This window comes from Podarcis vaucheri, assembly GCF_965113315.1.
Source record: "Podarcis vaucheri genome assembly, chromosome: 1".
Taxonomy (NCBI): Eukaryota; Metazoa; Chordata; class Lepidosauria; order Squamata; family Lacertidae; genus Podarcis; species Podarcis vaucheri.
Genome location: NC_138759.1, coordinates 111,572,784 through 111,600,762, shown reverse-complemented (window position 1 = coordinate 111,600,762; position 27,979 = coordinate 111,572,784). Strand labels below are relative to the sequence as shown.

Genomic DNA, 27,979 nt, shown 5'->3' with positions numbered 1-27,979 from the left:
CTGAATTGTCTCCTTGGAGTCAATAGGCCACCTCATTATGGTTACAATAGACAAATTCCTAAGCATGTGATATGCTTCCATGGCCTTGACTTGTTCGTTTTTTACCTCAGAGACTTGCCACTCATGTTGACTCAGATTTGCTGTGTGTGATGAAGTGATAAAATCAATGGAAGAGAATGCACATGCCTCTGTAGTGTTCAGAGAGAGAGACTATATTATTTATTGTTTATCGTTGTAAGTTAAACCCACTCAACAATTTTCTGCCAAAGTGCATTTAACTCTTTTGGATTTGTTTTTTGTTGTGGTTTTTTTTTACTTACAGCTGAGGGGCTACTTCCGGGGGACAGTATCCAGCACCTGAACAGTGTGGTTCTATTAATGTCTACTTGGAGTAAAGCCCCTTCCGGTTCAGTGAGACGTTCTTCCAGGTAAGTGTTAAAAGGCTGCAGCCAAAATCTGTGAGTTATTGGCAAAAGCAATATTAAGATAGTGGGGGAAAGGATTATATCAATATTTCTAGCAATGCAATAAAATAAAATACCATGCGGCTTGAATAATAAATCCTGTTACAACTACCACCCCTAGAATATTACCAATTCAATGCAACATTTAATAAATTAGAGCAGGGATTGAGAACATTTGATCCCCCCAGTCATTGCTGAACTACAACTCCCATCATCCCTTCCTATGAGAAGACAAGTAGCTAGGGAAATAGGTAAACATCCCCACCCCTGTCATTCCTCTCCTGAAAGTGGAAGTGTCTGATTCTGCTTTTCATTTTATTTTAATGGTACATACAACCATGATGTATTACAGCCTTCTGTAACCCAGTGCCCTCCGGATGTTGGAGGGCTGTAGCTAATGGGACTTATTGTCCAAAAAAATATATAGGGAAGACTGATGTGTTGCATCTAGTTTGGGACAGAGCATGATCTGGGAACTAGAGCTCATCATGGTTAAAGTGAATAGTCTTTCTTTCTTTTTTTAACGTGAGAAGGTATTTAGAATGTTAACAGTTTTAATAAGAGACCCTGCTGGATCCTGGCTTGGATCCTGCAACTCAAGGACTTTAAAAATAACCTCACCCTGAATTTTCTCCTTTGGGGTATGTGTGTGTGTATTGTGGAGGTATCCTTAGAATTAAACAGACATCCATCTCCTTGTTTTCCCCACAAGAAAACATTTGCCCTATGAGAAACTGATCTGGATATGCCATAAAATGTTCTTGCACTCATAAATCCCCACATGGCAAAATTGGTTTGCTTTTTTAAACCATTCAATGTATGACTTCTTGGCATAGGTAATAAATCACACACCTGTTTTTATTTATTTATTTAGGGAAGTCGGAAGATACTGCCTTTTAGACTTCTGCGTTTGCCTGTGCACAGGTTTGTTAATATTTTGGTGGAAATGGGATGAGTTTTATCTTTTGTGCTAAAACCTTTAATTTTAAATTTTTCAAGCTGGGTGGTTATTTTGCTTTTGTTTTGTCCAGTGGAGTCTAGTTTTGCTTGACATGAGTCAGATACCCAGCAGGGCAATGGAGACAAGGTCACATCAGCTAAGTCAGTTTGCATTGTATATATGGGCTCTTTGTCACACGTTTCATTCAGTAATTTCATACTGAGTATATGCCCTATGTTGGCAAATACTGGATTGATGTTGCTGTTATTATTATTGCCACACCATCAGTGTGTGTGATATCTTACAGAGCTACATAGGGAACACAGAGAGGTCCTTGCTATCGAAAGTGGACAATGTGAAAATAACCAAGCTGTTGCAGCTACTATGCTATAAAGCGGGGCGGAGGAGCTTGTGGTCCTTGAGATATTGCCGGACTACAACTCCCATCACCCCTGGCCACTGACCAGTAACAATTGCAGGGACCACTGAGTGGTTTGAATGATCTAGAAATAAAATCCATTCCAAAGTGTTCCAAATGGAATTTTGTACCAAAATGCTGAACATAGCCTTTACAATTATGGGCAATTCTTGAAGGTTGCACTCAAGTGCCTGCTACATTATATGCAACACAATTGTAATACAATATATAACTTGTTTTGTACCATCAAGCACAATAGGCAAATGAGAAGCAAAGAAAGAAACCACGCCAGGCTTGTTCTCAGGTTTGAGAGATTCAACCCTTCAGTATTATCCAAAGCTTTTAAAAATGATTTACTTTCTGGTGTATTTTGAAATGGAGGGTTTTCTCATTGTCTCCAGCTACAGCACAATCTAATACTCATGTTTACTTACTGAAGAGCATTTCACTTGGGAGGAAAATGTATAACATCAGTGCAGGCTTTGTGGAAATTCACCACTCTGGTATGTGAAAAGTACTTGAGACTAGGGGCTCATTTCAATAGTAGTGGGGATTAAATAACAACAACACCACACCCCCCCCCCATAAGCTCTTCAAACAAATTCAGACTTTTTATTTGGTGTGTCATCTTTGTCTCATAAGCACACTAGTTAAGTGCATTTCCTTTCACGGCTTAATTTTCCTGGCCCTTGCAAAGATGATTCTCTTTCTTAGCTACATTGAAACTTTTCTTTCTGCTTTACTTGCCCCTTTTCAGGAAATGACAGCAGGAAAACCATGCATAAATTGGAAGGTACGGCAAGGCAGCCACAGTAGCTCAAGGGCTAGGTAAGTCAAGTCTTAGTTTTGGTGCATAGGGTCATCTGGTCTGTTCATACCTGCCCTGAGGCTTGTCCCAACCATAGCATCAGGGCCAGTCCTACTATTAGGCAGAGTGAGGAAGCTACAAGGCGGTGGTGCCCTTCAGCTCTTCCTCCTGAGCTCCCTGAGCATACCCTTCTGCTGGAGAATAGAGCTCTGTGTCATGCACCTTGCCCTCCACCTTTGTAATCTTATCAACCATTTGCAATGAACCTCAACAGTCAGAGGATATGGATTAACAGGCTATCTGCAACATGGTTACTTAGCGATACACATTTACTTGCATGTGAATGAGAAGCAGGAAAAAGCCCCCACATCCATTTATGGAACTTTGAACACCAAATAATAATAACGATTTTATTATTTATACCTCGCCCATCTGGCTGGGTTCCCCAGCCACTCTGGGTGGCTCCCAACAGAATATTAAAAACACAATAAAACATCAAACATTAAAAACTTCCCCATACAGGGCTGCCATCCAGTGTCTTCTAAAAGTCATAAAGGTAAAGGTACCCCTGCCCATACGGGCCAGTCTTGACAGACTCTAGGGTTGTGCGCTCATCTCACTCTAGAGCCAGAGCAGCACACGGAAACGCCGTTTACCTTCCCGCTATAAAGCGGTACCTATTTATCTACTTGCACCCGGGGGTGCTTTCGAACTGCTAGGTTGGCAGGCGCTGGGACCGAGCAACGGGAGCGCACCCCGCCGCAGGGATTCGAACCGCCGACCATGAGATCGGCAAGTCCTAGGCGCTGAGGTTTTACCAACAGCGCCACCCGCATCCCTCTTCTAAAAGTCATATAGTTGTTTAATTCCTTGACATCTGGTGGGAGGGCATTCCACAGCGTGGGTGCCACTGCCGAGAAGGCCCTCTGCCTGGTTTCCTGTACCTTCACTTCTTGCAGGGAGGGAACCACCAGAAGGCCCTCAGTGTCCAGTTTATTTTATTCCACATGAGTAATTCTATCTGATTTTTTTGTGAGGTGTGTGTATCTCAGTTATTCTACAATATTGCTTGTATGGTGCTGCCCTGGGCTCCTTTGGGAAGAACTGTGGGATATAAATTTAGTAAATGAAATGTAGAAATAGTAACTAAATTCTGGTGATTTTCAGAATGCCCGTTAGCAACACAGTTTCCTCACCCTTATCAAAAAATGACAATGCAAAGCCCGCTGGTATCAACTGGGGCCTTACCACCTTCTTTTCCACTGGAGTCTTTTGTGTGTTTGCATATTCCATATTGTTTCAGAATCAATTAAGGGGAATAGTCAATGAGCTGGTAGCTGTGTGCTGCGCTCACGCTGAAGAGGTTTGGCAAAATGATTTCGCCTGGGCTCTGACAGGAAATGCATGAGTCATACTTTGAAGCCAATTGCTTTTCAAATTTGCTCTTTGGCTGCACATCAACACACTCGCTTGGGCCCCGTTTCGCAAGATGGACAGCTATAAGCCACGTTGCCTGACAAAAGTGTCTATATAAGCAGTCGTTCTGAAGTGCTGATTCTGTTATTTGATTTGAGGATTAAACATGCAGTTGCAAGCCATCTGTTTCTCTGGGTTGACGTCCTTGAGAGGTTAGATTTCTACAGATAATGCCTCATAAATGCAAGTGGTATTTTGAGAGATCGGAATTAGCCGAGACATATGCCACTGAAATTATCTGCCTTATCCTGGAGAACTGCTTACATTTTGACATCCCTGCCCAAACTGAAAAGAGAAGTTTACTCTCATTGTTGCTGATTTAGAACCCTGCTGCTTTCTGGCCAAATGCCACGAGACTGAGACAGTACATTTTCAGTTAGTACATGAAAAGCTCTGCTAACTATTCAAGCTGTGGCTCTCTTCAGGATCTTCCTTCAAGTGATGCCTGGGAACAGGAAAAAATCCTTTCAGCTTCTATTATCAGAGCGGCCTCTCACGTTGGGCCAACAGGAACCAGAAGGTAGGTGAGAAGCTATTGCCGCTGAGCACACTTGAAATCAGATGGATTTCTCTCAGTGTAATCCAGGGATCGCCAACCTTTTGGGGTCCGCTTGAAAAGCTGCTATGGCCACCACTTGCACATCCTGCAAATGAGCACAGATCTATTACCTACAGCATAACGATTATTTCAAGCCTAATTTCATTGAGTAGAGGACACCCTGTGGGTGCCAGGGATGGCTTGTGTGGGCCCATGTATCCTAATACGTACATGTTTCATTATACTGGGGATAGAATCACTATTTACTAATAACTAAGACAAAGTTTATTACCAGGGCCGATTCTACCATTGGGCAGAGTGAAGTGACCACATCAGGGCAGGGAGCCGCTGTGAGTTGTTGCAGGATGGAGCTGTGTGACCACATGCCCTGCTTTGCACCCTCTGAGTTAGCCTGCTGCCCTCAGGTGCAACGGAGGACATTTCCTCTCCTCAGTGTTGAAGAAAAGCTCAGCTTTCAACCCAGCCAGTCTTGGACATGGATTAGAAGAGGCAGCAAAGTGTATTGGGCTGATAGTTACAAAAGTTGCTTAGGGTGGACATAGGCCTGTAGGCAGGGCTGACCCAATATATTTTACTGCCTGAGAAGAAGCTGTCCAACGCCTTCCTCACAGAGGAGGGTCTGGCACCTTCTGTGGGAGACATTCCCCCTGGGGGTTTAAGTACAAGGCTCAAACCAATTTCCCAACCAGTCAGACTTTATCCAGTAATGCATTGCAGGTCAGAGTTCGAAGAGTCTGCGAGAACATTTGCATTAGGGGACACACTATATAGGCAAAATATGTCTTCTGCCATCCTAGCACATCAGCATCTCTCAATCAACCACAGTGCCTGAAAGACAAGTTACTCAACCCATTTTTATGGCACGCATCAGAAGCTTCCTTGTACCTTATATGGAGTTGTTTTTTCACTTTAACATTCAAGTTGCTTAACAGGTTCTTACCAGGTTTGTGGCTAGGCCACACTGTTGCATATGAGACACTGGTCTTACTGATAAGGAGTTTAACAGAAGTCCTATGCCACTTCCCTGTGAAGCTTTTGCCACATGCTGAAGATGCACACACATACATACCCTTTTCTTCTGATTGAAAATTGGTTTTAAATTATTTTAAAACTGTAATTTTATACTGTTGTAACCCACCCTGGGCCCTTATGTTTAATGGTGGGAAAAATAAACAACATAAAATAAAATTGGATCCAAAGAGCTTTAAAGCTCATATTTATACCCCGCCCATCTGGCTGGGGTTCTACAGCCATGCTGGGCAGCTTCCAACAAAATATTAAAATGCAATAATCCATCAAATATTAAAAACTTCCCTAAACAGGGCTGCCTTCAGATGTCTTTTAAAAGTCTGGTAGTTGTTTTTCTCTTTGACATCTGGTGGGAGGGCGTTCGCCATTAACGAGAAGGCCCTCTGCCTGGTTCCCTGTAACTTGGCTTCTCGCAATGAGGGAACCGCCAGAAGGCCCTCGGCGCTGGACCTCAGTGTCCGGGTAGAACGATGGGGGTGGAGACGCTCCTTCAGCTAACACCTTGAACCTAGGAAACTGCCTTATACTAAGTCAGACAATTGATCTACCTAGCACCATATTGTCTACACCAGTGTTTCCCAACCTTTTTCTGACAGTGGCCCCCTCCAACCTCTTCCTTCTCGTGGCCCCACAGAACGTGCCTTATTTATAATTTTTATATTTATACAAAATACAATCACATAAAAGGATAGGATCATCATGAAATATTGTTGAAGCAGAAAAACATAGACTCATAGAGCTGGAATGGTCAACTTTCTAATGCAACCCCCCTGAAACGTAGGAAACTCAGCTAAAGCTAATTGCCCCCCCCCATCTCTTGCTTGCTCATCTTCCCTCTAGGTGGCTTCATCAGGCGAGCGTTTGCTGCTCCCCCCCCAGCTCCTTCTAGTGCCATCCGTCTTCATGGCCTTGTGCCGCTTGGCATGTAGCACAAGCTCTGCTTTAACTGTCAGTCACCATGAGCTACTCTCGGAAAGAGGCTTACCAGCTCATAAACTGAAAGCAATCCTATTTACTGCCATTTCTAGATTCATAGATTGCTTGCAGCTTGTTACTGTTCTAGTAACACTTTCCCACCCCACCCCCCACCCCCACCGTGGGCCAGACATCTCAGGTACTTTCTGTTTTTCCTGACAATAGTTAGGTAGTTCGAACGGCCGCATGCAACCTGCATTGTTTCATCTTGTGTAATGGGATTGAATTTAAGTGTGTGTTTGTGTGTGCATATATATATATATATATATACACACATAGTCCGATTGCCACACAATACATAGTGCGTATTCGTGTCCAAAATAATTTTAATGGTCAAAATGGTGGTGTGTTACAGCTAGACCCCCCCCCCCTTTTGGAGGAATGTTAAGGGAATTTGCTGGGCTTAAAAAAAATCTAGAAAGGGTTAATTGGCTTCCTTTATATTCCTCTCTCTGGTGACTTTTCTCAGTCAGCATTATTCAGTCCTGCTTCCACTCTGCAGACCGCTGATGGTAGATGTATATTCTGAAAATAAACTTGAATCTATTAAAGTGGCTAACATACAGTGATGTCCCTGTTTTGTAAATTGAGTTCAGGCATAGGCTATCTATCTGTTTGGCAGCCGCAGAGGTGTCTTTTTTTGTTTGAATTTTACTGTTTAAGATTGCTGAGTTGCTTTTGAAGGTGGAGTGGGGTCAGGGTGGTATCAGATTCACACATTACTGTCTTTACTAAATTTATATGAATGGCCTCCTCTGAAGATTGAGGAACTTGAGACTAGCATTTCTGAAGCTTTTCTGACTTTCAGGGATATGATCAGGGTGGTGGCAGCAGGTGACGGGAGGAAGCTGAAGTTTGGGGGCAAAATGAGGAATTCTGTTTTGTTTTAGTTATTCATCTAGATTAATTTATGGCCTATTTTCCCCCAGACTTAACGGACCCAACGCGTGTTACAAAGTACATATAGACAATGAAATCACAATAAAAACCATTTGATCCATAAAACCAAATAACACCCACACATTATCAGACCTTCAGCACATTAAAAGACAGTCCCAGCTAAGGGCACATAATTTCATATTTTTATTTTTAAAAAGTTAATTATTTATAAAGCATCTCCAGTTTGAATATGTCAGTGGACTTTGTGTAAGGATGCCCTCAAAGTTGCTTAAAATTCCCACAGTGTGTGTTTAATATAGTGTGCCTGAGGTTCTTATTCCCACTTGGACTATATCAAGCCTATCTCAGTAGCACATTCATCATAGCAATAGCTGCAAACTAATTCTAAAGCATTAAAGCAAAATTGTATGGCATAATAAAGGGGCAGTCCCCCCGCCCCCATTTTCTATTAAAGTACTGATGTTACATCAGGGAGAAGAGTCATCATTCTTAAGAGAGAGTTTGCATTTCCCAGGGCTTCATGTTTGCCTGTCAGGCCAATCCAACATGTCTCAAACCATCATAAAACATTGTATGGCACAAGAAGGAGGTAGCACCAAGACTCACCCCCAAGTCTCTTGAAACCCTGGAGCAGAGGCAGTTTTAGGGCAGCGTGACCAGTTTCCCCACACTGGGTGCTGAGTGGAGAGGGCACCTGGTAAGTACTTGCCTGGCTACAGGAAGGAGGTGTGAGGGCTCTGAGAGGGTCTTAGAGTTCTCCCTCCTTCTCTCCAAAAACTAGTTAGTGCTTACTCAGCTTTGGGAAGAAGCAGGGCTTTTTTTCACCTGGAACTTATCAGAACTCCATTCTGGAACCTCTCAGGTGGGCGCCATTGCCATTATAAGAGAACAAGGGTGGTGTTCATGGTGAGTTCCAGCGTCTCTTTTTCCTGGGGGGGGGGGAGCACTGGGAAGGAGAAGGGAGGGCTCTAGGACCCTGCCAGAGCTTCACACATCCTTCCCAAAGACCAGCACGGCACAAGGGTTGGAGGCACCAACTTTTGGCCCAGCTCAGGGCACCAATAGTAGCAAAGTCCCACCCCTACCTGGAGGGCTCTTACCAGACAGGGTAGATGAATACATGATCTCAGAAATATACAGGTCTGATTGATTCATTTTCTGAAAATTTGCCTTCCATTCTCCAACACTGGCATCCAAGTGGGAGCCTTAGGCTGAATGTTATCAAGCACCAGTTCATCTCTGTAACACCCTTCATTCAGGGGTCACGGGGTGGTTTACAAATAACACAAAAATACATATAGTAATGAACAAAAGCAATTACCCCCACCCCAGTTTAGATTATTCAAGAAGCCAAAGGCCTGGGAGAAGAGGATGCTTTTGCCTGGCACTTAAAGATATGTAATGAAGGCACTAGCTGAACCTCCCTGGAGAGAGCATTCCGTAAATGAGGAGCCACTGCAGAAAAGGCCCGTTCTCATGTTGCCACCCTCTGGACCTCACACAGAGGAAGTACATGGAGAAGGGCCTCAGAAGATGATCTCAGGGTCCAGGTTGGTTCATATGGAGAGCGGCAGCCTCTGAGCTATCGCAGTCCTGAGCCATTTAAGGCTTTATAGGTCAAAAGCAGCACTTAGAATTGGGCCCAGAAACTAATTGGCAGCCAGTAGAGTTGGGACAGGATTGGTGTTTCATGCTCAAACCATCTTGCCCTGGCGAGTGACCTGACTGCTGAATTCTGCACCAGCTGCAGTTTCTAAACTGTCTTCAGAAGCAGCCTCACATAAAACGTATAACCTTCAATGCAGTATTTCAATTAATGTGACTAGAAAACACAAATACCACTCATACCCCATTTACCTCAGTGGGACCTACACCTGAAAATCTCCTGAAAGCTGTGTAATATCTTTTTGCTTGATACTTTACTGCAGATAGTTTGACACACACACACACACACACACACACACACACACTTTTCTTTCTGAGTTTTGGAAAAGTATTGGACATGTGCTCAAAGTACAGGAGGACCCACAAGCTCAGGTTTGGTCCCATTTTAACTAAAATATGCTCCCCACCCTGTAGTCTTTAAGCAAAATGGCCACCGAAATCTTGTGAGAAAAAACACAATGTCCTTTTTTCTGGGGCGCTTGGAAGGTATGTGTGGTGTTTGCCTCCTAGGTGGGTCATTAGGAAAGGGTTAAATGAGTGAGAATGTGATTGGCCAGTGGGAATGCAAGGGGGGAGGTTTTGAAAGTCAGTTGAGGTTTGGGAATTGGAGAAGGAAGGGGGAGGCATAGGCAGTGGGTTGGTTGAGTTGTATTGTGAGAGAGTGAGAGGAATTGTCAGGTGGAGTCAGATAGATAGTTGGGAATAATCAGTTTGAAGTATTTAGGAACTAAGATGGTAGATGAAGGGAACGCAGTGGATGTAGCCTACCTTGATTTCAGCAAGGCATTTGACAAGGTGCCCCATGATATTCTTGTAAAGAAGCTGGTAAAATGCGGTCTTGACTATGCTACCACTCAGTGGATTTGTAACTGGCGGACTGACCAAACCCAAAGGGTGCTCATCAATGGTTCCTCTTCATCCTGGAGAAGAGTGACTAGTGGGGTGCCACAGGGTTCTGTCTTGGGCCCATCTTATTCAACATCTTTATCAACGACTTGGATGATGGACTCAAGGGCATCCTGATCAAATTTGCAGATGACACCAAACTGGGAGGGGTGGCTAACACCCCAGAGGACAGGATCACACTTCAAAACGACCTTGACAGATTAGAGAACTGGGCCAAAACAAACAAGATGAACTTTAACAGGGAGAAATGTAAAGTATTGCACTTGGGCCAAAAAAATGAGAGGCACAAATACAAGATGGGTGACACCTGGCTTGAGAACAGTACATGTGAAAAGGATCTAGGAGTCTTGGTTGACCACAAACTTGACATGAGCCAACAGTGTGACGCAGCAGCTAAAAAAGCCAATGCAATTCTGGGCTTCATCAATAGGAGTATAGCGTCTAGATCAAGGGAAGTAATAGTGCCACTGTATTTTGCTCTGGTCAGACCTCACCTAGAGTACTGTGTCCAGTTCTGGGCACCACAGTTCAAGAAGGACACTGACAAACTGGAACGTGTCCAGAGGAGGGCAACCAAAATGGTCAAAGGCCTGGAAACGATGCCTTATGAGGAACGGCTAAGGGAGCTGGGCATGTTTAGCCTGGAGAAGAGGAGGTTAAGGGGTGATATGATAGCCATGTTCAAATATATAAAAGATGTCACATAGAGGAGGGAGAAAGGTTGTTTTCTGCTGCTCCAGAGAAGCGGACACGGAGCAATGGATCCAAACTACAAGAAAGAAGATTCCACCTAAACATTAGGAAGAACCTCCTGACAGTAAGAGCTGTTCGGCAGTGGAATTTGCTGCCAAGGAGTGTGGTGGAGTCTCCTACTTTGGAGGTCTTTAAGCAGAGGCTTGACAACCATATGTCAGGAGTGCTCTGATGGTGTTTCCTGACTCGATGGCCCTTGTGGTCTGTTCCAACTCTATGATTCTAAGATTAAGAAACTGCCAAGAAAAATTAACTGTAACCATAAGCTTGTTCCTGCATTTAAAGAATAAACTTGATTATTTGTTAATGTTAACAACTGACTGGACTCCGTGTCCCCCCGTGAGATACGGGGTGGTGGCAGTGGAAGAAGCAATCGCAGTGGTGGCACAGGGTCAATAGACCATCAAATGTCTGGGGGCCCTGTGTGATCGCCACAGTATGCTTTAAGGATAGTATCTAGGAGGGCTTTCTCAGAACATAAAGGGACTGGGATCCCTTATAACTCATGCTCTGGATATAAACCTAACACAAAACGTGACTGCCCTATATGCTGTAGTACATCCATATAGTCATCTGATGGTGGAGCGGATGGGTTAACTTTCCTCAGTTATTCTTCCCTAAATGTGACTCATATTTTTTAATCTATAAGCTAGAGAAATGCCCTCCCACATACTGAAAAGCCACTCCACTCACCGTGTCCTCTTAAAAAAATATATGAAAAAATGAAACGCCAGCCCTACTTTTTGCTCACCCCGGGCAACAAAAATTTGGAGAAGTTGGAATGAAAAACGAATTCAGTGTCTCATTGCTGGAATCTTTCTTGAAGTGAAGTGGAAGCCTTCATTCATCGACCTAATGAATTGAAAATCCTGCTGACCGGTTCCATTTTGGTCAAGGGCCAGGAGCGGTGTGAGTCTGCTCTCCTTTTATGCGTATGCGTATGTCCCATTAATGTTAATGAGAAGGGTGGCTTGCTGTCGCTATGAAAACATTTTTGCCTTTTCCTTTCTTCCCTTGAGCTCTCTGCCGGGCTCTTTTGTCATTGAAAACCTATTCCACCCCCTGTTCATTGTGCTGGGGGAATAAAGGGAAGGACAAAGCTTAAGAGCATGAAAGCAATATTTGGTTGGGTGTGGCTATGTATACGGCATTGCCGCCTTCTGCCCATCACTTCTCTAAACAGAATCACATAGCAACCCAGTTTTCCCCCATCACATAAACACGGACACATACACTAGCTGCACCCCTGCTACTCCCACTTACATTCTCATGGACATTTGCTACCAATTTGTGACACGAGGGCACAGAAAACCAAGCTGCTGTACTCTTGTAAATGCTTCCAAGTTAAAACATTCCTGGCCAGTTCAATGGGATTTATACAGTGGTACCGCAGGTTACATGGGACGTAGGTAGCGCTGCAGGTTAAACCACAGAGCCTAGGGATTGCCGATCAGAAGGTCGGCAGTTCTAATCTCCATGACAGGGTGAGCTCCCGTTGCTCGGTCCCAGCTTCTGCCAACCTAGCAGTTCGAAAGCACGAAGTGCAAGTAGATAAATAGGTACTGCTCTGGCGGGAAGGTAAACGGCGTTTCCGTGCGCTGCTCTGGTTCGCCAGAAGCGGCTTAGTCATGCCGGCCACATGACCCAGAAGCTGTACGCCGGCTCCCTTGGCCAATAAAGCGAGATGAGCGCTGCAACCCCAGAGTCGTCCATGACTGGACCTAACGGTCAGGAGTCCCTTTACCTTGGGTTACAGACGCTTCAGGTTACAGAGACTTCAGGTTACAGAGGCTTCAGGTTACAGACTCCACTAACCCAAAAATAGTACCTTGGGTTAAGAACTTTGCTAAAGGATGAGAACAGAAATTGTGTGGCGGTGGCGGCAGCAGGAGGCCCCATTAGCTAAAGGGTTAACCTCAGGTTAAGAACAGTTTCAGGTTAAAAATGGACCTGCAGAATGAATTAAGTTCTTAACCCGAGGTACCACTTTATAAAGTTCTTACTAGTGTTGTAGGTTCTGTACAAAGATTGTATACACACCATACATTTAAAACACTTTATCCCCCACCCCCAATAAAACCTGGGAACTATAGTTTAACCTTTACAGAGCCACATTTCCCAGCACCCTTAACAAACTGCAGTTCCACATAGGGTGTTTACACAGCCAAAGGTTAGCAAACAGCATAGGCTGTGCTCATTGGGCTTACAATCTAACAGAGCCAATATAAAAGCTTCTGGCAGCAGGACGCTCCCTTACACTGAAGCCAGTGTTAGAAACTCTCGGCTCCCAAACGCCTTAGGCGTCGAACATTCTGGCTCCCAAATGATTGAAAAAACGGAAGTGAGTGTTCTGGTTTTCAAACGTTCTTTTGGAAGCCAAACATCTGACGGGGCTTCCACGGCTTCCGATTGGCTGCAGGAGCTTCCTGCAGCCAATCGGAAGCCGGCCTTTGGCTTCCAAACATTTCAGAAGTCAGATGGACTTCCGGAATGGATTCCATGAGACCTCCAAGATACAACTGTATAGGCTAGGCACCAAATGGCTCCTTAAACCAGGGTTACAGTTGCCAAAATGGAATGCCTTGGGACAGACAGCCCTAAAGTTGTGTTTTTCAATATGACTTTCTGGTTCCTGAAATTCAATCTGGTTGTACAGATAAAATATAATGGATAGAATTCTACAGGATGTTGCACTAGTGGGTGAATACAGTCAAGATCTCTAGGCATTCACCTCCAAATGGTGGAGGCATCAAGTGCTATCCTGCCACCAGGGCATGTACACTTGGTCGCAAGTGGCCGATAGGCTGTTGCAAAATGCACCATGCAAATTTCAAATGCTGATTGGAGCCCCTTCCATGCACAAAGGACCCCTGCTCTTTGTGGAAGGGCAACTCGCAATCCAATCCACTGTGTAGTTCTACTCCTCGGCACGCCCTGTTGCTCAGTTTTATCCCCACCAACTGCAGTATGACAAGAATGACAACTGCCAGCTTTAAATGGTTGCAATGAGGATTTTGAGATGGTACATATGAACAGAACAAACCTTGAAGTGGTGTATAAAAGTAAGGCATAACTAAACAACGAACGTTCTGAATCACTTTAGCCATGTTAGGGACAAAAATTATTACAATTACTGCATGTAACCCAAACCAGACTGGTTGCAAATTTTCATACCTTCTCCTTTAAATAGATTAATATGTCTCATAACATTTGAAAACTATGAAAACTAGTAAGGCACATTGCTGGCATCGGTCCGCCACGGGAGACAATGGAAGAGGGCATCTTTGGGAATGAAGTCAAACTTTTGGAGTGTTACAGTGCCTGTTGCGGTATGTTGTGCCAATGTAATTAAAAAGTTATACGGCTTAATTTCATTTTAACTGCCTAGTCTGCGATCAAAACTTTGCAAATACAGTATATTAAAGACACATCTACAGTATGTGCTGTTTATTGGGCACCGCATTGATATAATTGCAAGGCATGTGTCCACACACACCTAGATTTTGAATGGAAGTATGAATATTATTAAGATATGTCCTCTACTTCCTTGCATGCACTTTAATTCCCCCCCTCCTTTAACTGCAAGGAGAAGCCATCATAAAGGAATCCCTGCCTTGCTTTGGGTATAATAGAAGGTGCCTTCATGTTCTAACACCTTGCCAGTTGGAGAACTAAAATAAACCTAAAGGAAGAAAAGCTCCATTTACCACAGAAACCCCTAGTGAGATCGAAACTGTAGTTCATTTCTTCCAATAATAATAAAAAAGACACATCAGTGCCCTTCTTACTGGCAACTTTTTCTCTGCCATTGGAAGGCAGAATAAGGGAGGCAAAGCAGTATATTTAATTGTAACCTGCTATCTCTTAGAGTTTTCTACTCTCCTGCTTGCTTTAGCTTAGCGGGACATCCTGCTCTATTTTATCCGACTAACAAGGACCATGAGTAAAGCAGCTAGAGCTAGGGGTTAAATTTCTACCTTAAAAAAAAAAAGAAGAAGAAACCTCCTTCAATGTATTCCATGAAGGATAGCAATATGGGATGCTACTTGACCTTCTCATTGTTCTATAATTTGATTGGCTGGATGCTGTTTGTGCTCTTTTCCCAGTCTCAGCATCTTGCAGTGCGAAGGAGGGAGAGGCGCTTAGACAATGACCAAGCCCAACGCAGGAGATTTTGCACAGAGCTAGAAAAAGAAGGAAAACCCTCCATATATCTTGAAACAATGAGTTGTTCCTTGATAAAACAAGGCAAGTGTTGATAGCCCTCCACTTAAGAATGAGAGGACACTTGGGCGAAATTAAAGAGAAGATCTAGCAGTTCAGCAATGGCTTTCTCTTTCTCTTTCTCTTCCCTTTTTCTTTTATTCTTCTTCTTTTTTTTAACAAAAAACCACCAGGTTTTTCTTTTCTTTTTTAGAACCTGCACTTCTCTCTCTCCCCCTCCCTCTACTGATCAGCTGAAGCTTAACATCGGTAACCAACTGAGATACTTGTTGTATTGCCTGTAGAAAGCACTCTCCAGTTTGTCAGTTTTAACAATCTCTGCACCATTGTTAGAGTCCTCAGTGTGCTTGCTGCTACTGCTTCTTTCTCATTCTCTTTCTGCTCGCTTTTCATGTTTGGTGTCATTGTCGTGAAGGGGGTAGGATGAAGCATATATGAAGATCAAGGTAGGGGGAGCAGGGTATTGTTCTGATGCCTCTGTTCTGAGGACCAGGCAATGAGCAGGAAGAGCTTTTCTTAATCATTATTTTTATAAAGTGTGTTATACCTTGAGGAACAGGAGGGTGGGGAGGCATAAGAAGGAACTGAGTAGGGGGAAAGGGGGTTGAGATGGGAGCACATTTAGAATCTAGTTGTGCACACAGAAAGCTGGGTTGTGCTGCTTTGGTTTGTGGCACAGGCAATTTCCCATGCTTACACAAGTGGACAACTTGGTCTCTTCCGTACATGCTTGCAGGAACCGAAACAGAGTGGTGATAATAAAGAGTGACGGTACACCTGAAGGCAATTGCCTTTGATAACCTAAGTGTGTGAAACCACTAGGAAATTGACCGGTTTGCACAAGCACATTATTTCCAAGCCGTGATTAGTTTTATTATCAGTTGGAGTGAATGTGGGCATGGAGAAACAAGAGCCTGAGTCTTCCACCATTGGCCAATAATTGCATTTCAGCACAAGAGTGAGACACTTCAGCAAGACTTTGTCAGTTTGCTGCGCTTTGCTTGGGATGCTGCGCTGAGATCTGGAAGCAGGGAGCTTGGGTGTTTTGTTTTGTTTTGTTTCGAAGAAACCTACTGAAGCTCTTACCTATTTACTATTAATTGGAAATCTGTTGCAGGTGATTTTGAAAGCACCGGTTTGTTAGGAGAGATTATGTAGGTCACTGGGACTCTCACTGAGAGGCAAGAATGGGCATCTTGAAATCAACTCACAGTAATTGCAGCTAAGCATATGGCCACAAGAAATTGCCTTATGCAGATTCAAACAACTAGTCCATCTAGCTCCATATTGTCAGTACTAACTGGCAGCAGTCCTTAAGGGTTTCCATGCAGGATGGGGGTCTTTCTCAGCCCTAAGCGGAGATGCAAGAAATTTAAACCAGGACCTTCTATGCGTACTCTAACCATTGATCCCCAGACCTTTCCCATTGATTCCCCATGGATATTCCATGATGGCAGTAGTGTCTTACTGTGCATTTTCTCTTGAATTTCAGAGAATTCAACAAAATACAGAACACTACCATGTGCATTTATATGCACACTTTAACCCAGTATATGCTATTTTGTACACATAACCTGAAGGGAGAACAGCATGACAAAATTCAGAAAAATGCAAATGTTGAAGGATGACTGTGTTTCAGTTAGCCTTTTTCTTTGATGGCGGGGCAGGGCAGGGGAGTGTGAATTGGATAAGTACGCCTTTAAATGTAGACTGAATTGAATTTATCCCCCATCTCTAATGATGGCACAAGAGGACTTGAGCTCAGGTTATAAAACCACCATCTTGCTGGCTTCAAGAGTAGCCAATTGTTGCAGTGGAAATGGCAAGAATTCTGACTCTTCACAGGTAGAAGAATTTGCTCAATCGGGGGGGGGGGGGCAACAAGCTATACGCTGGCATACGCCTGTTGCTGGACTGATTAGTAGCCGGAGTAACTTCTAGTGTGCACTTGCGTAACTAGATGTGCTCAAGGAAGGGACTCTCGAGAGGCAATTGGTAGGAAGGAGAATAACCGAGGCCAGTCCATGCTCTCACTTCTCCTCCTTGCTCTTTAGCCATCCTTTGTTCAGCGTAAGGGCCAGCCCTACCATTGGACAATAATGAGTTTGGTGTATCAGGTGGCAGGTTCTGGTGTGTGTGGAGTGGCAGCAGCAGTACTCCGCCCCAGTGGCGGAGGAAGGGAGGCGGGTGGTCGGCCCACCCCAAGTACCATCTCTGGGGGGGGGGTTTACAAGAGGGCACCCTGCGGGGGGCTCGCCCCTCTACCTCTGGCCGTGGTGGCCGCCACCATCATGCAGCCGTGTGCAGAGGATTCTCTGCTTGTGGCTGCACCCTCTGCCGCCGTCCATACAGTGCTCCAGTGGTGCCGTCAGCAAACTGCCCAGTGACGCATGCACAGTGGAACTATGGACGATGCTGCGCATGCACCCTACGTAGCGGTGCTGCACATGTGCCGCACATATGTTTGCCCCACCCCTGACACTCTGCACCAGGTGCCGGTTCTCCTTCCTTCACCTCTGCTCCACCCACCATGCCTCCTGAGTCCCCTTCTGCTAGAAAATGGAGCTGTGCACTTGCTTTGTGCCCATTAAACTAGCCTGCTGTCCTCAAGGTGTGGTGGTGAACTCTGTCCCATAGCTGGGGGTTGAAGTAAGCCACCCTCCAGTCCAGTTGGTTTCTGTAGGATGGAGAGGGTGGCATATTGTCCTAAACTCCAGGCAGCAAAATGTCTTGGAGCAGGCCTGCTCAGTGGCTTCCCTCTGGCCCTCTATATTTAGAACTGGTGTGCATTGCTGTCCATGTGTGGAAGGGTTAGATCAGGCTTCCTCAAACTCGGGCCACTCCAGATGTTTTTGGCCTACAACTCCCATGAACCCTAGCTAGCTGGACCAGTGGTCAGGGATGATGGGAACTGTAGTCTCAAAACATCTGGAGGGCCGAGTTTGAGAAAGCCTGGGTTAGATCATGGCCATTTCCCAAGGAAACGATTAAGCAATAATGAAACCAATAAAACCAATAATAACCTGACCCTGAGACTTGGGGCTGGATTGTGGTCAACGTTTTTAATACTTTTCAAGACCTTGGAAGCCTCTCTTATCTCAACACAGTTACGTTTTAGTTTCAAATATTCTTATACTACCACATTAGCTTTTATTATTGAAATAATTATAATCACTGTCTTTAAAAATGTTTCAAGTCTTGCCAACTACGCTAGGTCAAAATCATAAATTTAAATTCAGTTCATTAACATTGTCTTAAGGATCCATTTTTGAAATTATTTCTGTGGGCATGCAGGTTTCGAGTCCTAGGTGTAAAATATTTTAACGTTAAAAAAAATAAAGACACCAATCTCTTGTTTTGCAGAGGACAAGGCCATCAGCAGACTATGTTCTGCTGCTTGCCTTCCACAATTCTGGGCAGAGCTTGGCAGAAAATAACTTGGGTATGTGGTTGGTGTTTTTTACCCTTCCCATAATCACTCCCTACCTGCCTTGGTCTTGGCTTACTGGCCTAAACTGTAGTTTGCTTCTTACTTTTAAAGATAATTCAGTTCTGTATGGTTTTGATTTAATTGAATTGCACAAGGTCTGTAATCATCAAAAACAGTTGGGGGCTGCTTATAACTGAGTTGGGTGCATGCTGAGCTTTCAGTAAATTAAGACAATTCCTCTCTCCCAGCCTTCTCCAACTGATATCCAACTTTGGCTCAAAGCATTTTGGCATCCAATTGTGTTGCTGAGAGGGAAGGGAATCAATTGACTCTGAACCTCTTCTTGCTGTTTTTTCAAACCTCTCCAATAGTCTCCTCCAGCATCTCAGAGGTTTGTGGGGGTGGAGAAGCAAGAGGCAGCAAGTGTTTGCCTCTTCCTGCTTTTTTTAAAAAAAAATTCTATTCAATAGTTCCATGCCCAGGGGCTTCCTGTTGTTGTGGTAGGCTCCTGGAGTAGTTTGGAAGAGAAAAGAGAGAGAGAGATGTCCAAAACTACTCCTCTTAGGAACACCTTTAAGTTGAAGATGGAGAAGGCTGAGAAAAGAATTAGTTTACAGAATGGGCTCGTCCACACTTCTGCTTGTGTGGTGCTTAGAAAGCATGGGTCCAAGTGGTTTTCCGCACTCTTTAGCAATAGAGCAGAACAAATGGCAATCCGGGAGAAACCAACTGAGCAGTTTTCCCCAGGGGAAAGCAGTGGGACTAGAGCAAGTGTGGATAAATCCAAATATTGTCACATGCATACCACCCCTCTCCATTCAGAGCACTAAGCCCCAAACATTTTTTTTTCTTATTACAGGCCTGGCACAAAACTGCTTGTAGTAGGAACAAATGGAAGCAAGGGTGTGGCAATAGAGGTCACCCACTGGAACCACCCACCTAGGGAATGGTGGTCCCAGTGACTGACCTCTATTGGTCACCCAGTGGAGTATGGAAGTTCACTGAAATTGTTTGCAAGGCATTTTGAGGGTGAAGTTGCTCACCTCCATAGCATCACATTCACATCCACAGCAGTCTCCAATGAGGTGTCTAGTGCAATGTCTGCTGCAACATCTTGGGATCGGTTTCTGTTGATGTGGCCTGATGACATGGAATAGATGTTTTGCGACAATGTGGCCAGTGACATTATTTCTTGGATCCTTGCCCCTCTTGACTTCTCAAGACTGGTCAAGGGGGTATGACTGAATGGATTCATGGTGTGGTCAATGCTTTCTTGTGGGAGCAACCAGTCCCAGCCACCCTGGAGAGCTGGTGATCCACTCTATCCTGAAAAAGCCCAGCCTAGAACCACTAGTTTGTGACAACTGCCACCCAGTCACAAATTTTATCTTGACCCATTTCAGTCTGGGTCCAGGACTGGCTATCTGACTAAAATGGCTTTGGTTGCTCTGATGGATAACTTTTATCAGGAGAAAGACAGGGGGAATATGGCCCTATTGTTCTCACTTGATCTCTCACCAACTTTTGAAAACCTTGACTATGGTATCCTTCTGAGCTGACTTAGATGGTGAGATGGTTAGTGGAGGCCTTGTTTTACATGGGATCTGATAATGTCTCCAGGGTCATTTTGTGATAGCAACATTGGCTGACTGCCTTCTGGCTGCCTGGCAGCTGGGCTGCAAGGTGTCATTGAGTGGTCCTGCTCTATTCTGCCTTGGTCAGACCACATCTGGAGTACTGTATCCAGTTCTGTGAAGCACAATTTAAGAAGGCTATTGGCAAGCTGGGAAGTGTGCAGAGGAGGGTGACCAAGGTGATCAAGGGTCTGAAAATGAAGCCTCGTGAGGAACAGTTGAGAGAATTGGGTATGTTTAGCTTGGTAAAGAGGAGACCGAGAAGAGATAACGAACCCATCTTCAAATATTTAAAGGGTAGTGTTGTTGTTTTTTCCCCTCAAGAGATGCTCAGCCAAATAATAATAATAATAATAATAATAATAATAATAATAATAATAATAATAATAAAAAATTTATTTATACCCTGCCCATCTGGCTGGGCCTCCCCAGCCACTCTGGGCGGCTTCCATAGAAAGCAAAAATACACTAAAATATCACACGTTAAAAACTTCCCTGAACAGGGCTGCCTTAAGATGTCTTCTGAATGTCAGGTAGTTGTTTATCGCCTTGACATCTGCTGGAAGGGCATTCCACACGGCGGGCGCCACTACCGAGAAGGCCCTCTGCCTGGTTCCCTGTAGCTTTGCTTCTCGCAATGAGGGAACCGCCAGAAGGCCCTCGGCACTGGACCTCAGCGTCCGGGCAGAACGATGGGGGTAGAGACACTCCTTCAGGTATACAGTGGTGCCTCGCAAGACAAAATTAATTCGTTCTGCAAGTTTTTTCTTCTTGCGAGTTTTCCGTCTTGCGAAGCACGGTTTCCCATAGAAATGCATTGAAAATCAATCAATGCGTTCCTATGGAGACCGTCCGGGGACAGAGGGGAAGCACCGCGGGCCTTCCCCTCTGTCCCCGGACCTGTTTTAAAGCAAGGGAAGGGGCAGCGGGGAGAATCGCTTCTCCCCGTTGCCGCCCCTTGGTTCAAAAGGGGTCCGGGGACAGAGGGGAAGGCGCGCGCGCGCTTTCCCCTCTGTCCCCGGAGATTGCAGGACTGGCAACGGGGAGAAGCGATCTTCTCCCTGCCGCCCCTTGCTTCAAAAGAGGTCCGGAGTGCGGGGGCAAGCTTCGTTTTGCAAAGCAAGCCCATAGGGAAATTCGTCTTGCGAAGCAACTCGAAAACGAAAAAAACCTTTCGTCTTGCGAGTTTTTCGTCTTGCGAGGTGTTCGTCTTGCGGGGCACCACTGTACTGGGCCAAGGCCTTTTAGGGCTTTAAAGGTCAGCACCAACACTTTGAATTGTGCTCGGAAACATACTGGGAGCCAATGTAGGTCTTTCAAGACCGGTGTTATGTGGTCTCTGCGGCCGCTCCCAGTCACTAGTCTAGCTGCCACATTCTGGATTAGTTGTAGTTTCCGGGTCACATGGGGAACTGTGGCATGAGCAGAGCCCCATGGGGGCCTGGCTGCTGCCGCTGCCCCCTGGGACTGGCTGGAGTGCAAGACTCCAGCTCCCCAAGGAATGAGAGAGTGGGTGGTGCAGCATGGAACACACTTCTCTGCCACACACTGCTGGCTGTGTGCACCCTGGTCACCTTGCTGGCAGCGCTTGTGATGGCGTGGCAGGGCAGGCGCAAGAGCTGCCGTGAGTACTAGCACCTTTCTTTCCTTGGGAGGAAAAAGCACTGCTAAAGAGCTATCACATGGAGGATGAAGCAAGCTTGTTTTCTCCTGCACCAGAGGCTAGGACCCGAACCAATGGGTTCAAGTAACAAGGAAGGAGATTTAGATTAAACATCAGGAATAACTTTCTGATGGTAAGAGCTGTTCGACTGTGGAACAGACTCCTTTGGAAGGAGGTGGACTCTCCTTCATTGGAAGTTTCAAAACAGAGATTGGATGGCCATCTGTCATGTATGATCCAGTTGAAATTCCTTCATTGCAGGTGACCCTCGGTGTCCATTTGCACTATGCAGTTCTGTGCTGTTCAACATCCATATGTTGGGGGCAGTCATTAGGGGGTTTGGGAAGGAGGTGTCATCAGTACGCTGATGATCTAACTCTATTTCTCTGTAGCATCTGAATTAGGAGTAGCTGAGCAAGCCCTGGACCAGTGCCTTGACTCTGTTGTGGGCTGAATGAAGGCCAAGAAAAATGGCTCTGAATCCTGACAAAATGAGGTACCACGGGTGGGTGGTTTCTGAGTCTGGATCATTGGTCAATTGCCTGCTTTGGTTGGGGTCACACACACCCCTGAAACAGATGGTTCATGGTCTGGAGGGTCTCCTGTATCCATTTTGGCTACTAGAAGCCAAGGGACCTCAGTGGCTAGGAGTGCCTTTTACTGGCTTCGGCTGGTAAGACAGCTGGGGCTGTTTCTGACCACTGATTCACCAGTAACCTCCAGGTTGGAATACTGCAATGCACTCTGTGTGGGGCAAATTAAGCAAAGGCATACGGCAGCAATAAACGTTAATGTATTTGTCAATATGCTATCTACTTAGCCTTCTGTGAGCATAACAGTTGTTGTTTTTTAAAAAAAGAACAGGAATCTGAGTGGCCGTGAAAAGAAACCAACCACCCTGTATAGCCGTGATAGCTTAACGAGAACAAAGGAAGCTGCTTAATTCCAATTCAATTTTTTCCAAAGAGGCCTGATCCCTAAATATAAACAAGAGAGAAAGAGAGAGCTGCAGATCAAGTGTAGGTTAGACTCACAGTTATTAGCAAATGGGAAACACTATTTTGATTTGCTTATTACACACACACACACACACACACACACACACACACACACAGTACTGACTGCATACCAACCTAGGAAAGCCAAGCAGGATAACTTTATTTAAAACAAACGCGGACGTACCTATGGGGAATAAGAAGGCATCGTGGGTTAGGTTTCCTATGGGGGTTAGCAGCTGGTGGCAAAAATCAATAAGATTCCTCAAAAATGAACTCCGGGGAATTAAAGATGGTGTGTCCAAATAACTTGTTAGTGTCTACTAATAAGAAGTAGCCATGGCATAAGCAGAACCCAAATTTGACCCGGTGGACCTCTCCTACCCAGGGACACCGTTCTTTGTGGCTGATGGACAAACATAGTAATTGATAATTAAAATGAAGCTTCTCCTTATCATCTCTTGGTACAGGTGATAAGTATAATGAAAGCAAAATGGAGCAGTGCCCCCACACTATTCTCTTTTTATCTCACCATCTTCATATCTACTTGCTGTACGCTGCTATCTGAAAGACCCTTTGTGAGAGCTAAGTTGCAACATGCCTGCACCTTAAGAAAGGTTAAAGGACAGGTGTCGAATGCAAGCATTAAATGTGCAACTTTTGTGGGAAAGAAATATGGAGACTTTGTTTGCTCATTTTATGGAGTGTGTCTTCTCTCCACTGTCGACCATTATTCTGAAACTAAAGCATATCTTTGCTAATAATAACAGGCAAGAACTTGCTACGGCACAAAAACCTAATTTTCCCTAATCTGAAATGGATTTAATTTAAAATGTTAAATTAAAAGGCAGGATTTGGGGCAGATTCAGCTTTCCTGAATTGGATTGGGGGTGGGGGGCAGGTGCGTGGGTGTGAAAAAGCGGGGCCCATTTGGTTCCTTCAACTTTTCAATGGAAATTAGAGAGAGATTTGTGTGGGTGTTCTGTGAGCATGTGCAGAAACCAGTGATTTCTGAGATGCACGCACAGGTTAAACTATTTCAAATGAGCTTCGTGAAGAACATGAGCCCTAGTTTGGCCTTTGGTACCCATGGATCCTGCCCTTGTGAGGGGACTAGCAAGAATGCACAGGCTAGCTCCATCCTGAGATGCAAACAAGTAGAAGTATGGCATCAACTACTTGCCACCAACTAGCGGGGACTCAGCTACATTAGGGGGGGGGAAACCTTTTATATGTGTTATATACTGTGACACCAAATGGCACTATGGAGTTCAGTCTTTCGCCAACGTGCTTTCCCACTATGAGGTTTACAACGCATTTTCCTAAAAGACTTTTTTGATGTGTCTAGATCCAACCTGGGTGTTCACTGACAGACTGAAGGACATTTTATATGTGTAGGGCACCCTCCGTGAGGGACTGGAACCCTCATTTATTGGAGTTCCTGTCCCCATGGAGGGAGGCCCATGCTTATGCATACATCTAGAGACTGGGGGTGGGAGTTGATTCAGTTCACATTTAAAGGCAAATTATCTAATCCACACTTCCTGAAACAATACACGAATCAAAGCGCAGGCATCCTTTGGAATTCACACTTCTCCAAATTTTGCAACCCAATTCTCCAGCCAAGTAATGTGTACCAAAATGCAGGTAATTAGGGTAAAAGTAATGAAGACAGCACAGAGAATGCTTTATAGGAAGGAAAATTGCCTTGCAAAAATGTGTATACAGTGGTACCTCGAGTTAAGTACGGTACTTAATTCGTTCTGGAGGTCCGTTCTTAACCTGAAACTGTTCTTAACCTGAAGCACCACTTTAGCTAATGGGGTCTCCTGCATGATTTCTGTTCTCATCCTGAAGCAAAGTTCTTAACCCGAGGTACTATTCCTGGGTTAGTGGAGTCTGTAACCTGAAGCGTCTGTAACCTGAAGCGTATGTAACCCGAGGTACTAATGTATTTAGGTAAAATTGTCTACCAAAATGGGTATATGCGGGGGGGAGGGGGAGACAACTGCTGATGAATTTTTGTGAGGACTTTGTTTAATTCCCCACCCCACCCCCTCAACAAACTGATGTGGAAATGTAGAGAGCAGAACTTACGGGAAAATGAGAGACACCAAAATTGACAGCTTCACCCATCTTTGCATAAATCCCTCTTTAGACTGGTGTCAAACATGGGGTAGCCGGGACATACGCCTAGCATGCACATCAGCATCTAGGATGTGGGGCCAGCCCATGTGTTATTCTTGGCTTCAGCACATGTTGGGTACCCAAAGCTACCAAACACCTGAACAGGGCTACAAATGCTGCGTATTGTGAGAACTACTCAAGTCAACACATGGGCTCTGATTCATAGGTGCATGTGCATGGCATTTATGTCAAACTGGTGTGCGTTGTGCATCAACTGCATTTGCATATCTGACTGAGCCAAGCCATGTGGTTAGCTTTTATAGTACTGGTACCATGTTCAAAAAATATATATGAAGGAATGGATGGGAGTGGGGATTCATTCATGCCTTTCTTATCTACCCAGGTAACACATGTTCATCACTGCTAAAAAATTGTTAATGCTGACTATTTATTCAGGGTGGCATGCACAGCCAGGCATCCAGTCCAAAAAGTGTGCTTTGAAACTTGCTTCATCATGCACATAAGAGGGACAAATGTGGCAGACGCTAACGAACATCAAGGGTAATCATAATTAGGCTGATCGCAATTAGGTTGATTTGGAAGCAACCTGTCTGAAACACCCAAACCAGGGGGGGGGGGCAGGGAGGAAACAGTCTACTAAGTATACCAAGTATAGCTATCAAAGTGTGTGATTAATCATAGTTTCAGTGCTCTACTCCTTAAAAGTGTGAAATAATATTGGTATTACTTCAATAATATGTTGCCGTTAAATAAGAAGGCGAGCTTTTTATATCCACATCCAGAGCTATCCTGCAGAGAAAACCCATGGTAAAAATTCTAAAACAGTACAGCACAAGCTGACTCTGCATGTCTACTCAGAAGGAGGTCCCTTTGAGTTAAATGAGACTTACTCCCTGGTAAGCAAGCACACAGTTACAGCCTTAGACAAGGATTGCTTTCCTCTCACTCACCTATATCCAAATATTAGCTAGGGATTTGTAAATCAATGGCATATTTCTTTGTTTCCACGTATAATGTTGGGAGTAGAGAATAAAGGAATACAAGTGATCTGCTTTGGGAAAGGAAATTGTTGCAAATCATAGTGGGTGCCTGGAATATACAATACTGTCTTTATTTCACTGTTCGTTATCTTTATAGTTTTACAACCTTTCAATTTGGGTACAACAAATACTGTCCCGGCTCTGCTTCTTCCTTACAAGAGCCTAACTTGTGAAAATGTATGGTACATGGTTGTCAAAGTTCACAATTGTGATATTTTTTATTCTTGGTTGGGAAGAAGGGGGGGAATGTGGAGAAATGAAGGACTTTTCATGTCTCTCAGATATATTGGCCTATTCTCCAAATGACAGGTTCCTGGCTGATCAACTATACCACCTGCTACTAAAGCTCAGTAATATTAGTCTGTGGAATGGTTTCATTCTCATCTCGCACCTCAGAGATCTTGAGTTCAACCCCAGGCATCCCTTGTGTGTTTAAATCAGCTTAACGGCTCATACAGTGTGCTGATTTCCTTGTAGGCCTCTGTTTTCTCAAAAAGTGATCACCTTTTGCCAATGCCCTCAGGATTAAACAGGGCAGTCTGGGCTTTCCTTTTCTGCATTGGCTCTACCTTTGTAGTCAATAAAAGACTAACTAGAAAAGAATCAGCTGATGAGAGAATCAATCTTCTGGAAGCCTCCCCACAGTTTTCTCATCATTTTTTTGTGCCGTCTGTCATCTCGGATTGTAAAATGGAAACCAAAACTCAGTATGTGGGAAGACTTTTAGTGCTCCTTGTTAACAAAAACAGTAAGACCAGGGGTTTTGATCTTACGAGTGTATAGGTAAACAGTAAGCTGTAAGTGTGCACTCTTGAAGTGGCTTTTCCATGTTCCTAATGGAGACTTGCAAGGAATTATCAAAGAAGTCTTACAAAGGGTCTCATAGCATACTGGTGCCTAGATATACACATTCTGAGCAGGTCAGGCTAAATCTGAACTTCTTCAGTATAACAGTACAGTACAGTTGAACCATTTGCCACTGTGCAAAAGCCATATAAATAAGGACGGGGTGGGGGAATGAAGAGATGTACAGCACACAAGGACACGAAACTTTGGGCAGCTGAGCATATTTATAATAATAATAATAATAATAATAATTTATTATTTATACCCCGCCCATCTGGCTGGGCCTCCCCAGCCACTCTGGGCGGCTTCCATAAAAACCAAAAATACAATAAAATATCACATGTTAAAAACTTCCCTGAGCAGGGCTGCCTTAAGATGTCTCCTGAATGTCAGGTAGTTGTTTATCGCTTTGACATCTGCTGGAAGGGCGTTCCACAGGGCGGGCGCCACTACCGAGAAGGCCCTCTGCCTGGTTCCCTGTAGCTTTGCTTCTCGCAATGAGGGAACCGCCAGAAGGCCCTCGGCGCTGGACCTCAGTGTCCGGGCAGACTGATGGGGGTGGAGACGCTCCTTCAGGTATACTGGACCGAGGCCGTTTAGGGCTTTAAAGGTCAGCACCAACACTTTGAATTGTGCTCGGAAACGTACTGGGAGCCAATGCAGGTCTTTCAAGACCGGTGTTATATGGTCTCGGCGGCCGCTCCCAGTCACCAGTCTAGCTGCCGCATTCTGGATTAGTTGTAGTTTCCGAGTCACCTTCAAAGGTAGCCCCACGTAGAGTGCATTGCAGTAGTCCAAGCGGGAGATAACCAGAGCATGCACCACTCTGGCGAGACAGTCCGCAGGCAGATAGGGTCTCAGCCTACGTACCAGATGGAGCTGGTAAACAGCTGCCCTGGACACAGATTTGACCTGTGCCTCCATGGACAGCTGTGAGTCCAAAATGACTCCCAGGCTGCGCACCTGGTCCTTCAGGGGCACAGTTACCCCATTCAGGACCAGGGAATCCTCCACACCTGCCCGCCTCCTGTCCCCCCAAAACAGTACTTCTGTCTTGTCAGGATTCAACCTCAATCTGTTAGCCGCCATCCATCCTCCAACCGCCT

General features: G+C 44.8%; 2 long non-coding RNA genes across 5 annotated transcripts in view; one reads left to right on the top strand and one right to left on the bottom strand.

The window, feature by feature from the left end:
* The window catches only part of LOC309540342, a 416,440-nt gene that overhangs the window by 9,401 nt on the left and 379,060 nt on the right, over positions 1-27,979 (bottom strand). For 2 of the 3 annotated variants that reach the window (XR_014223194.1, XR_014223195.1), the window contains exons 3-4: positions 3,879-4,750; positions 321-456 (exon numbers count right to left, since the gene is read on the bottom strand). This is a non-coding gene — a long non-coding RNA (uncharacterized lncRNA). The remainder of the gene's footprint in view (positions 1-320; positions 457-3,878; positions 4,751-27,979) is intronic. The other variant, XR_014223196.1, reaches the window with a different exon arrangement.
* Positions 322-3,024, top strand: LOC309540306. 2 transcript variants are annotated; one of them, XR_014223150.1, is made up of 4 exons: positions 328-428; positions 1,339-1,388; positions 2,224-2,325; positions 2,580-3,024. It is a non-coding gene; the product is annotated as an uncharacterized lncRNA (long non-coding RNA). The 2 variants fall into 2 exon arrangements; XR_014223151.1 differs by lacking the exon at positions 2,224-2,325 and having other exon boundaries at positions 322-428; positions 2,580-3,023.